Source organism: Schistocerca gregaria, chromosome 1, assembly GCF_023897955.1.
Source record: "Schistocerca gregaria isolate iqSchGreg1 chromosome 1, iqSchGreg1.2, whole genome shotgun sequence".
NCBI lineage: Eukaryota > Metazoa > Arthropoda > Insecta > Orthoptera > Acrididae > Schistocerca > Schistocerca gregaria.
This window is the reverse complement of record NC_064920.1, coordinates 522,467,121-522,480,502: the sequence shown is the minus strand read 5'-3', so window position 1 is coordinate 522,480,502 and position 13,382 is coordinate 522,467,121. Positions and strand designations below refer to the sequence as shown.

Sequence of the window (13,382 nt, the reverse complement as noted above, 5' to 3'; positions counted from 1 at the left end):
GTTACATCATATTGCTAATAACACTGTTTGGGATCCCACTGTTGTCATGTGAGTGTGTAATCAATAAATTCTGGAGGCCATAGTGAATGCACGGCAGGATCTCAGTGGACTCGCAATGAAGAGAGCATGAGAGGACAGACATATTGTTCTTCCACACACTGTCAAATACCTAGATTCTGAAAATAGGCTTGTTTGCAGTGAGACAAGTATCCACACACACCATGCAACAATGTCTGCAGTACCACAGACTGTCAGCATGGTGACAACTGTTGCCACTTCCCTTGACACTGCAGCAGAGAGGTGCATCAAAAATAGTCTGTCTAATGATGATACTGAACACAGGAATGGCAGACAAGTCCCAGTTATGCATACATCATCATGATGGACATACCCATGTGTGGAGACTCTGAGAAGAACAAATATTGTCAGATTACATTTGTCATAATCAAGCAGGTTCAGTACCAGGTGAGATGCTATGGAATGCCATTGGGTTTACACCATGATCACCTCCAGTTTGCATAGCTGACATTTTGAACAGCAAGTGTAACATTTCTGACGTGTTAAGACCAGTGAGTGTGCCCTTGGTTTGAGGTCTCCTTCACCAGGATAACACAAGACCACATGAGGACAGTAGAGTCCTGACTGACTTTCACAATGACGAGCAGGGTTAGAGCTATTGTTGGTGCAAGAGGTGGCAGCTCTGTGCACTAAATTTCACATCTTGCATACCCCCAAATTACCTAAAAATTTAATCATATATTCTTGATATTATACTGCATACTCACAAGTTAAATTTAGTTACTTGCTACACTTCCTGTTTGTATATATTGATAATGTTCACTGTCTTTATTAATAACCTACACACATCCAATTAGGGCTTCATCTCAGATATCTCTTGTCTACTGGAATGTTGTTGTTATGGTCTTCAGTCCTGAGACTGGTTTGATGCAGCTCTCCATGCTACTCTATCTTGTGCAAGCTTCTTCATCTCCCAGTACCTACTGCAATCTACATCCTTCTGAATCTGCTTAGTGTAGTCATCTCTTGGTCTCCCTCTACGATTTTTACCCCCCACGCTGCCCTCTAATACTAAATTGGTGATCCCTTGATGCCTCAGAACATGTCCTACCAACCGATCCCTTCTTCTGGTCAAGTTGTGCCACTAACTTATCTTCTCCCCAATCCTATTCAATACTTCCTCATTAGTTATGTGATCTACAAATCTAATCTTCAGCATTCTTCTGTAGCACCACATTTCGAAAGCTTCTATTCTCTTCTTGTCCAAACTAGTTATCGTTCATGTTTCACTTCCATACGTGCCTACACTCCATACAAATACTTTCAGAAATGACTTCCTGACACTTAAATCTATACTCGATGTTAACAAATTTCTCTTCTTCAGAAACGCTTTCCTTTCCATTGCCAGTCTACATTTTATATCCTCTCTACTTCGACCATCATCAGTTATTTTGCTCCTCAAACAGCAAAACTCCTTTATTACTTTAAGTGTCTCATTTCCTAATCTAATTCCTTCAGCATCACCCGACTTTATTCGATTACATTCCATTATCCTCGTTTTGCTTTTGTTGATGTTCATCTTATATCCTCCTTTCAAGACACTATCTATTCCAATCAACTGCTCTTCCAATTCCTTTGCTGTCTCTGAAAGAATTACGATGTCATCGGCGAACCTCAACATTTTTATTTCTTCCTCATGGATTTTAATACCTACTCCAAATTTTTCTTTTGTTTCCTTCACTGCTTGCTCAATATACAGATTGAATAACACCGGGGAGAGACTACAACCCTGTCTCACTCCCTTCCCAACCACTGCTTCCCTTTCATGTCCCTCGACTCTTATAACTGCCATCTGGTTTCTGTACAAATTGTAAATAGCCTTTCGCTCCCTCTATTTTACCCCTGCTACCTTCAGAATTTGAAAGAGAGTATTCCAATCAACATTGTCAAAAGCTTTCTCTAAGTCTACAAATGCTAGAAACGTAGGTTTGCCCTTCCTTAATCTAGCTTCTAAGATAAGTCGTGGGGACAGTATTGCCTCACGTGTTCCAACATTTCTATGGAATCCAAACTGATCTTCCCTGAGGTCGGCTTCTACTAGTTTTGCCATTCGTCTGTAAAGAATTCGCGTTAGTATTTTGCAGCTGTGACTTATTAAACTGATAGTTCGGTAATTTTCACATCTGTCAACACCTGCTTTCTTTGGGATTGGAATTATTATATTCGCCTTGAAGTCTGAGGGCATTTCAGCTGTCTCATACATCTTGCTCACCAGATGGTAGAGTTTTGTAAGGACTGGCTCTCCCAAGGCTGTCAGTAGTTCTAATGGAATGTTGTGTACTCCCGGGGCCTTGTTTCAACTTAGGTCTTTCAGTGCTCTGTCAAACACTTCACGCAGTATCTCATCTCCAATTTCATCTTCATCTACATCCTCTTCCATTTCCATAATGTTATCCTCAAGAACATCACCCTTGTATAGACCCTCTGTATACTCCTTCCACCTTTCTGCTTTCCCTTCTTTGCTGAGAACTGGGTTTCCATCTGAGCTCTTGATGTTCATACAAGTGGTTCTCTTATCTCCAAAGGTCTCTTTAATTTTCCTGTAGGCAGGATCTATCTTACACCTAGTGAGATAAGCCTCTACATCCTTACATTTGTCCTCTAGCCATCCCTGCTTAGGCATTTTGCACTTCCTGTCGATCTCATTTTTGAGATGTCTGTATTCCTTTTTGCCTGCTTCATTTACTGCATTTTTATATTTTCTCCTTTCATCAATTAAATTCAATATTTCTTCTGTTACCCAAGGATTTCTACTAGCCTTCATCTTTTTACCTACTTGATCCTCTGCTGCCTTTACTACTTCATCCCTCAAAGCTACCCATTCTTCTTCTGCCGTATTTCTTTCTCCCATTCCTGTCAATTGCTACCTTATGCTCTCCCTGAAACTCTGTACAACCTCTGGTTCTTTTAGTTTATCCAGGTCCCATCTCCTTAAATTCCCACCTTTTTGCAGTTTCTTTAGTTTTAATCTACAGGTCATAACCAATAGATTGTGGTCAGAGTCCACATCTGCCCCTGGAAATGTCTTACAATTTAAAACCTGCTTCCTAAATCTCTGTCTTACCATTATATAATCTATCTGAAACCTGTCAGTATCTCCAGGCTTCTTCCATGTATACAGCCTTCTTTTATGGTTCTTGAACCAAGTGTTAGCTATGATTAAGTTGTGCTCTGTGCAAAGTTTTACCAGGCGGCTTCCTCTTTCATTTCTTTGCCCCACTCCATATTCGCCTACTACGTTTCCTTCTCTCCCTTTTCCTACTACCGAATTCCAGTCACCCATGACTATTAAATTTTCGTCTCCCTTCACTACCTGAATAATTTCTTTCATTTGATCATACATTTCTTCAATTTCTTCGTCATCTGCAGAGCTAGTTGTTATATAAACTTGTACTACTGTAGTAGGTGTGGGCTTCGTATCTATCTTGGCCACAATAATGTGTTCACTATGCTGTTTGTAGTAGCTTACGCGCATTCCTATTTTCCTATTCATTATTAAACCTACTCCTGCATTACCCCTATTTGATTTTGTGTTTATAACCCTGTAGTCACCTGACCAAAAGTCTTGTTCCTCCTGCCACCGAACTTCACTAATTCCCACTATATCTAACTTTAACCTATTCATTTCTCTTTTTAAATTTTCTAACCTACCTGCCCGATTAAGGGATCTGACATTCCATGCTCTGATCCGTAGAACGCCAGTTTTCTTTCTCCTGATAACGACATCCTCTTGAGTAGTCCCCGCCTGGAGATCCAAATGGAGGACTATTTTACCTCCGGAATATTTTACCCATGAGGACGCCATCATCATTTAATCATACAGTAAAGCTGCATGCCCTCGGGAAAGATTACGGCCGTAGTTTTCCCTTGCTTTCAGCCGTTCGCAGTACCAGCACAGCAAGGCCGTTTTGGTTATTGTTACAAGGCCAGATCAGTCAATCATCGAGACTGTTGCCCCTGCAGCTACTGAAAAGGCTGCTGCCCCTCTTCAGGGACCACACGTTTGTCTGGCCTCTCAACAGATACCCCTCCGTTGTGGTTGCACCTACGGTACGGCTATCTGTATCGCTGAGGCACACAAACCTCCCCACCAATGGCAAGGTCCATGGTTTCTGGGGGGTTCTATTGGAATCTAGCAAAGAATTTCCTCAGTTCATCTTCAATCCATTCACCCATCTAATTACCCCACCCATCTCCAGGTCATTTTCATTATGGTCATAATTATGTCTTTGATTCCAGTCTGAACCCAATCAATTTGTCTGCCTGTCTGTTCTAGTAATTCCTGTCATTCACCTCTCCAATGATCAATGAACAGCTCTCATATTTTGAATAATCTCCATTACAGTCCACACACACTGCTGTTTGCAAAATATTGTTAATATGGATATACTTTACATTTCAGAAACACTGGAAACTCCTTTTTGGTAACCAATGTGGGGTACTAAAAGCACCCCAGATGTTTTCATCACTTGTTACCAGTAGTAAATTATATTAGCAACTATTTTCCTGATTTTTATCAACAAATAATTGTGTGAAGTCTAAGACTATTATAATAAACAAAGGGATATTTTCAGACAGTGTAATTCCAGCCAAAAAGCAATATCTTGGATTTCGTATCTCACTAGAAACTATAGAATAATGTCTTGAGAACACCAGTTTAATTTACCACCACTTACATATATGAATATGGACAATCTGCTATGATAGCAATGAAAAGAAAAGTTAGGGACATAATGAAATTTCAGCTTTACCTACTATACGTATCACTTGACACCAAGGCCAAAATAAAAAGGATTACCAAAAATAAGCAGTACCAATTGTCTCATTGAGTCATTATTTCTTGGTTTAATAAAAACCACAAAAATAGGTGAGTTTTATTTCTTTGCACATTAACCAATTGTAAGTTTTATTGTCATTTGTCACTACAAAAAATGTGTTACTTTTTTCACAACTTGTAGTTCATTTAAATGTACAATTTTGTTGAGGGTATCAACTCTTATCCATGAGTAATTGTCTCAGTAAGGTTGGGAGCCACCACGTTGGAGAAATAACACAATATTTTTGTATAGCACAATCAATCAATAATGTTACTATATTTGGCACAATACTGTATTTGCATATTAGTTCGAACAATTAAGAACTCATTGTCATGTACATGTTTATATTTTATACTATATTTTTCCTGTAACTTTATGTACAGGAAACAAAAATAAAATATTACAAAACGGCAAATGAAAACCACCGGAGTGGAGAAGGGGGATGAGAGTGGGGGGGAGGGGGATAATTCCATATGAGTACATTTCACGGGAGAATGATTTTAAAAAATGCATCATGATGACTCAAATACTAAAATTCTGCTCTTGGAACCTTCTATTATTTTTTGTAGTACAAACTTATGTGAATAACTATAATACTTTTAGTTATTTTTTAGGATTACATATCTCAATTAGTAAAAACAGAACCCTTATAGAACCACTTTGTTGCCCCCATTTGTTTGTCTGTCCATCCGACTGTTAAAAACCCTTTTTCCCCGGCTCAGGTACATGTATCAAGTTAAAATTTGTGTCACATACTGAGGCCCACGGTCCCTTCACAGTGTGAAACACTGAAGCCTCTAAGTCAATGCAATCAAAAGATACAACTATTTATGCCACATATTTTAATATTAGCTAACTCATTCATGAAAACTGACAGGGTACTTTCCGTTGGTCTAGAACCATGACACAAAGATGCTGGCACTTTGGGACATGCCGTATATTCTAAACCAGCCCATACGGATTTATATTTACATGCAAATAGCTGCCACTATCCTTCGGAGATGATGTGTGTCCTCAGAACTCTGGTACACAGAGCACACATCACTGCTGACAAGAGCAGTCTGGAGGGTGAGCTTTTCCACTTGAGAATGATTTTTGAAGCCAGTGGATATTCTCTACAGCAGATACATATGGCACTATGAATGAAACCAAGAAGTTGGCATAAGGAATGCAGAAGATGACACAGAAAGTTTTAAATACATGATTTTTCTGCAATATGTGGGAAGCCTGTCATCAGCAAACACAAAGTGAAAGTCATTTTTCATCCTTCACCAAAGACAGCAGCACTCCTGAGTTCTGTTAAAGGTGATTTGGCGCTTTGGAAGCCTGGGGTTTATAAGATCCTCTGTGAGTATGGCCATTCAGTCATTGGACAGATGACATGTACAGTCCATAGAGATGAACAGAGCATTTCAGATACACCTGGCTCTTACAACCTAAAAAATTGGTGGTGTCAGAACACTGTATTGACACTAGGCATTCTCGACTTAACCTTTCTGGGACTCAGTAGTGAAAGAATCAATTGAAATTCGATTGATGATAAATTTAATTAATAGAGATAGCAGCCTCAGCTTGGACAAATCAGAGTATCCAGCACTTTCTGTAATAAACTCACAAAGACATCGCAGTGCTACATTGATATCACTGTGCCAATCAACTGTGTAGCCACGGATCTAATTTCATGAATATGTTGTACCTCTTTGCTGCCAATCAACGTCTCTAGCACCTTGTGTTTCTGTAACTGCATGCACAGTGGCTAGCATGTGAGTTTAAAAAGTACTGGAGCATTGGTCATCTCAGCTAACTCTGAAGATGGCTGGATGGTATACAGCGAAAATATCACAAAAAAAAGTGAAATTTATAAGGCTGCACACCTGAAATTTTATCAAATGAAAAAGCCATCCTAATTCCAACACTGAACCCTGCCTCTCTCAGTTCATACCTACAGCCCACCTCACCTAACCAACCCCTGGTCACCATCTCCTGGCCTCTCCCCAATCACCCCCCCCCCCCCCCTCCCACTGGTCACCTTCGAAGAATCAGGAGTTCCTTACCTCCAATTAGTCTCTATCACCCTTCCCCAAGTCTCTTCTAAGAACAGCAACCATTCAGCAGAGGAAAGGACAGCCTTCCTAGCATCCCAAAACCTCTGGTAAGTTCTGATGATATCTTCATGATCTGGACTCAGGACCAACAGAACCTTTTCTCCCAGCTGCTTCACCTTGTCCTCCCCAAGCCAGCATGTCATCTTCCTAGATGTTTACCTCCTCCTGTCTAATGGCTCCATCCACAACTCTGACCACAAAATTGCTCCCATACAGCCTTTTGTCCCAGGAAATGCACATCTGCAGTGACAAGAATTCCCTTTTTCAGTAAGTTGAAGGTCTCACCAAGGCCTTAACAGAGTGGCACTATTCCAAGACCTAGACCATAAACAGGTTTCCTGTGCCATTCCCCAAACACATCCCACTCTTCCAGTCACATTTAAGAGCCAGCTGCAAAAGACTATCCCTGTCATCACCCAGTACCACCTCAAGACAAGAAAAACTGAACCACATCCTTCATTAGGGTTTGATTATCTATTGTCATACCCTGAAGCACAGGACATCCTACCCCTTCCCAGAACTCCTAAAAAGGTGCTCCATCATTCAGCCAACCTCACTACATTCTAGTCTATCCCTTTGCCACTCCCAATCCCAACCTCTTTCCAAAGGGATCATACCCACATAGAAGACCCATGTACAAGACCTGTGCAATCCAGCCACCCAGCATTTCCTATCCTAGTCCTGTTACAGGCTTATCTTACGCCATCATTGGTCAAGCCAACTTGAAAGCAGCCATGCTCTACACCAGCTCTGCTGCAATCATTGACTACCAACCAACCATCCAACAAAATGAATGCCCACACCAAACTGTGGCCAGGAGCAAAGTAGACCACCCTGTTGCACGATATGCAGCTGAACATAAGATGCTTGATTTCAATGGTTGCTTCACAACCCAGGCCGTCTGGATTCTCCCCTCCACTACCATTTTTTTAATCCTTATAACATGTTCTCCACTCCCAAAATTATCCTGTGTTCTACCTAAGGTAACCTACTGCCCAACACCCTCCACCCAACAGTTTCCACCCCCCCATCCTATCACTTCCACACTTTTCATATTCCCTCACCCTCTTTGTGTGTCACCCTCTGCAAATGTAATGGCCCATCCTTTCTCCTTCCCTACTCCTTTCCTTTTCTGTTCCTCACTCTTTCCCCCACACTCCACCTCCCGACGCTACACCTGACAGCCTCTACTCAGTGCATGCCCCACAAGACAGCTCTCTTCTCCCCCCTCACCGACGATGTGGAATCCAAAGTTTTTGGGACTGCCATCTGCCATCTGGAGAGTAGGAGTAGTAGATCTTTGCACTTCTAGGTGGCAAGAGTTGCATATCTGATGAGTCAGTGTGAAGAATGGCATTCAGCTGGGAGGACATGTTGCATGTCCACAGTGATTTCCTTATGGATGGGTGGAGAGGGTTTTAAGGGTGCACAATGGCAAGGTCTTCAGTGCTCACTCAGTAACAGATTAAGACGGGTGTCAAGAACAGAATCAGAACTATAAGATAAAACAGAACGTAAAACACAGGAAAAAAGCTTGGAAAGCGTGGGACGAAGCTTGCTGCCAGCAGTAAAACATGGACAACCCAGGAAGAAAGTGGCAGAGGGAGCTAAAGCAATATAGCAGATGGTAGTGGCTGGCTGACCGCAAGGAAAAAGGGAGGGGCCAGCCACTGTGCAATAAAAGTTTAGGCCAGAGTCCAGACACATCACAAAACATTAAAACCCTAGACACATACGTCTCATCCTTAGCTAAAATACAGGGCAGTTCCCTATCAAATTGTGCTTCTGCCCTGGCATCATAAAATGCAGTGTGTTAAAATGTGCCGGACAGAGATGTGCACACCACAAGCATCACAAAACGGGGGATCCTCCTGCCATAATAGAAAGCTATGTGTGAGAGAACAGTGCCCAATCCAAAGACGTGTGAGGGTCACTTCTTCCTGCCTGAGCACCTGGCACAATGTATGCCGCAGCTGAGTTGTTGAATTCACCAACTGCAGTTTATTGGCCGTCACCGCCAGCCATTCTTCCTCCCACAACTCCATGCACTTCTTGTGGAGTGCAGAAATGACAGACTGCAAGGGAATAGGAGACTGGACCACATCCTGTTCTCTGCAGGCCTCCTTGGCAGCCCGGTCAGCCTTTTCATTGCCCCATATTCCTACGTGACCAGGCACCCAGCAGAAGGACACCTCCTCACCCCGCCGTTGGAGCCAGCACAGTTGGTCATATATCAGCTGGACCATCTCCTCAGTTGGGTACAGATTCTGCAATGATTGTAAGGCACTAAGAGAATTGGAGCGGAGGAGAAATCGATTGCCCCGAACATGATTCATCTGCTCCAGTGCCTTCAGGATCACATGGAGCTCTGCTGCGAAAACAGTATATTCTTCAGGGAGGTGAATCCAGGTAACATGATCAGGGAACACTACAGAACAGCCAAGGAAATTCTCCTGTTTGGAGCCATCAATGTAAACAATGGTAAAACTGTGATGCGCATCTAAAATGTTAAAAACTGAGATTGGAATGTAAAATCTGGTGTACTATCTTTCTTAAAATTAGTCAATTCTAAAATAAGTCTGTGTCTCTGGAGGAGCCTAGGTGGAAATCTGCTCCAACCACGACGGAAAACAGGAAGACCAGCGATATCCATCGCAGAGAGGCAATCCTGTGTGCGAATCCCACAGGGCTGCGTTGCTCGTTGCTGGTTATGAAATAGTTGTGCCAGAGGAAGTTGAGCAACGACATGATATGCAGGTGTATATGGTGTGGACAAAGTTTTATATGCCACAGTAAGTAGCCACTGCCGCATATGAAGTGGCGGTTCACCAGACTCTGCACAGAGGCTTGGTAGGGGGCTAGTTCTGAATGCCCCAGTGGCCAACCGAAGCCCTTCAGGGTGCACAACGTCCAACATCTTTAAGTAAGAAGGCCTCGCAGACCCATACACAGTGCACCCATAATCAAGCCAAGATTGCACAAACGCCCTGTAAAACTGGAGCAGACAAGTCCTGTCGGTTCCCCATGTATTGTGGCTAAGACATTTTAAAATACTTAAAGCCTTAAGCGACCATCGTTTCAGGTCTTTAAGATGAGGTAACCACATAAGCTTCGAGTCAAAAATGAGCCCCAGAAATCTCACCGTGTCTTTAAAAGCGAGGACAGTATCCCTTATCCTCAACTCAGGAAAGGTTAAAATCGAACGAGAACAGTGAAAAAGAACACACACGGACTTCTCAGTGGAAAACTTAAAACCACTCTTCTGAGCCCAGTCATCCAAACGTCTAAGAGTAAGTTGCAACTGACGTGTTGTTGTTGCAAGGCTTGAAGAAGAGCAAAACAAAGAGAAATCATCCACAAACAAGGAACACTGGACAGGACTTTTCACTATGGAGGTAATGCTATTAATAGCAATGGCAAAGACAGTCACACTTAAAACACTACCCTGAGGGACACCGTTCTCCTCCTCAAATCAGTCAGACAGGGCATCACCAATTCGGTATCTAAAACATCGTGGTGAGAGGAAAGACTGAATAAAAAGAGGAAGACAACCACGAAAACTCCATTTGTGAAGCTGCTCCAGGATGAGACACCTCCAAGTGGTATCGTATGCCTTCTCGATGTCAAAAAATACACCTTTAAAGTGATGACAGCATAGGAAAGCTTGTTGTAGAGCCGCCTCCAGGATGGCAAGGTTATCGAAGGTAGAACGAAACCTCCTGAACCCACACTGAAAGCAACTAAGGAGTTTCCGGAATTCTAACATCCAGACAAGGTGGCAGTTGACCATCCGCTCCATGGTCTTTCCCATGCAACTAGTGAGGGCAACACTAGGGTAGCTACTCGGGCTCATGTGGTCTTTCCCAGCTTTTAAAACAGGAATTAAAACTGCCTCATGCCACAAGTCAGAAAAGTGACCTGACACCCAAATGGCATTAAAAAGTGCAAGGAGGATTTCTTTGTTGCGCCTTGTGAGGTGCCATAGCATACTGTAATGGATCCTGTTGTGACCGGAGGATGTGCCACAGCTGCAGATAATGCAGAATACAGCTCCCACATAGAAAATGGGCAGTTGTAAACTTCATGAGAGGTGGACTGGAAGTCTAGACTACACCTCTCAACAATCGCGCTATAGTGCTGGAAACCTGGATCCTGACTGGTTGTTGCAGTAACCATGGCAAAATACGTTGCTATAGTCTGGGCAATGTCTTGCGGATCCAGATGGAGAGTGCAGTTAGTCATTACAGAAGCCATGGGGCTCTCCCAGAAATTCTCCTGATGGTCTCCCACACAATGGAACTTTTGGTGGAGCGATTAATGGTGGTCAGGAACTGTTGCCATGACCTCTTGTTGCTCTCTCAAATAATGCAGCGACATTTTGACCTCGCCACCCTAAAGGCTGCAAGATTCTCAGCAGTCGGCCGACACTGGAACTGACGCAGAGCTGCATGCCTGGTCCTGACTGCAGAGCAGCATTCAGCACTCCACCAAGGGACAGGTTGCCTCTTCTGGTGGCCTGTGGACTGTGAAATGGATGCTTCAGCAACATGGTGGACCGTTTTGGTAATATGATTCATCCATGCCTCAACATTCGCACAGTGTTCGAACTGGGCCAACTGGCTATAAAGTGTCCAGTCGGCCCCACTGAGCACCCATCTTGATGGTCTCCTTTCGGGGCCCATGGCATCTGGCAGGTGAACCCAGATTGGGAAGTGATCACTGCCGTGCAAGTCAGCAACCACTTCCCATTGAGCACTGGCGTCAAAAGCTGGAGAGCAAAGCGAGAGATCAATGGCAGAGAACGACCCAGTCACTGTTCAGAAGTGAGTGCTCTGTCCTCCATTGAGCAAGTAGGCACAGGATGACAGGAGAAGCCTCTCAATTGCTCTACCCCTGGGACAGGTAATTGCAGATCCCCAAAGCACATTGTGGGCATTAAAATTACCGCAAATAATGAATGGCTGATGGAGCTGTGTAAGACAGTCGGTGAGGGCCGCTTCATCAAGTGCATCATGTGGGGGCAAGTAAAGCAAACACACATGCACGGACACAGCAATGGCCTGTAAAGTCATCGTAAGCGAGAGCAGCGAGGAGTGGTAGTCCGTCCTGACAAAAATACCTACGCCTCCTCTAGCTCTCTCTCCACGCAGGTCATCCATTTTGTGGAGTGTATAACCTCGCATCTCAGGGAAGTATGATGGATGGAAATAAGTCTCCTGGAGACACAGATACAGTGGTCTACCCTGAGAGAGTAGACAAAATTCCTCCATATGCGTCCTGAACCCCTACAAGTTCCACTGAAGTATGGGAGCGATCTATGACAGGGGTAGCACCTTCATCCTGTCTCTCCGACTGGGTGGGGAGACTGCAGCAGGTGTAAGGGCAGACGTGGGGCGAGATGATTGCTCCATACATACGTTGTACTTCATCAGCTCTGGGGAAGAGTCAGATGAAGCCTCACATAAAACGACATCTGCAAGGTTAGACGGTTTACCACGTGATTTGACATACTGCTGCTGCTGTATAGAAGCTTTCTGCGGTTTGGTGGGCTTTGAGATAGACGGCGTGGGAGTGGTAATGGCCGTACTGAGCTTCAGAACAGCCTCAGCTGTTGGAAGTGCCAGGGGTTGGCCCAAGTTTGCCACTGTACCTTTGTCTGTCGTTCGAGTAGGGGCTACAGGCTCTGAAACACTGGCTGTGTTGCAAGTGCACTGACATCTGCAGGTGTTAGTGCCAACACTCACCACCTCTGTCTGCATAGAGGCATCAGCTTTTGGAGTATGCTTCTGAACCATGGATGCAAAAGACGCAGCAAATGTGGGAGGGTGCATCGACTTGTTGATCTTTTTGGCCTCACCATAGGGGATATGTTTGGTTGTTTTTATTTCCTGGACTTTGCATTCCTCCAAAAATATTCGGCAATCCCTACTCCATGCAGGGTGGTTCCCAGAGCAATTGATACTTTTGGCTGGAGATGAGCAATCAACTCCTTCATGAGCAGCCTTACCGCAGTCACCTCAAGTTGCTTCGCCATCACACTGTAAGGTGATATGCCCAAAACACTGGCATTTAAAACAGTGCATTGCGGTCAGGAAATAAGGCCTCACCACTAAGCCAAAGGAAGCCAGCTTTAACATTTTCAGGAAGTTTCATGCTACTAAACATCAGAATAAAGGAGTCTAATTTGACAAGATTGCCATCAACCTTCTTCATGATATATTGTAAATCAACGATACCTCAGAGCCCACTCAAGTTGCAGTTCTTCCCTGGGAATGTCAACTAAATCCCGGCATGTCACAACACCTTTGCTATAATTCAAGGTGCTGTGCAGTTCAGTGTCTGCAGCATATTCCCCAAGGCATTTAGCAGATTGGAGGTTAGT

At 43.6% G+C, this 13,382-nt stretch overlaps 1 protein-coding gene across 4 annotated transcripts in view; it reads right to left on the bottom strand.

The window, feature by feature from the left end:
• The window catches only part of LOC126354919 (uncharacterized), a 514,129-nt gene that overhangs the window by 122,155 nt on the left and 378,592 nt on the right, over positions 1–13,382 (bottom strand). The gene's annotated exons all lie outside the window — the stretch shown is intronic.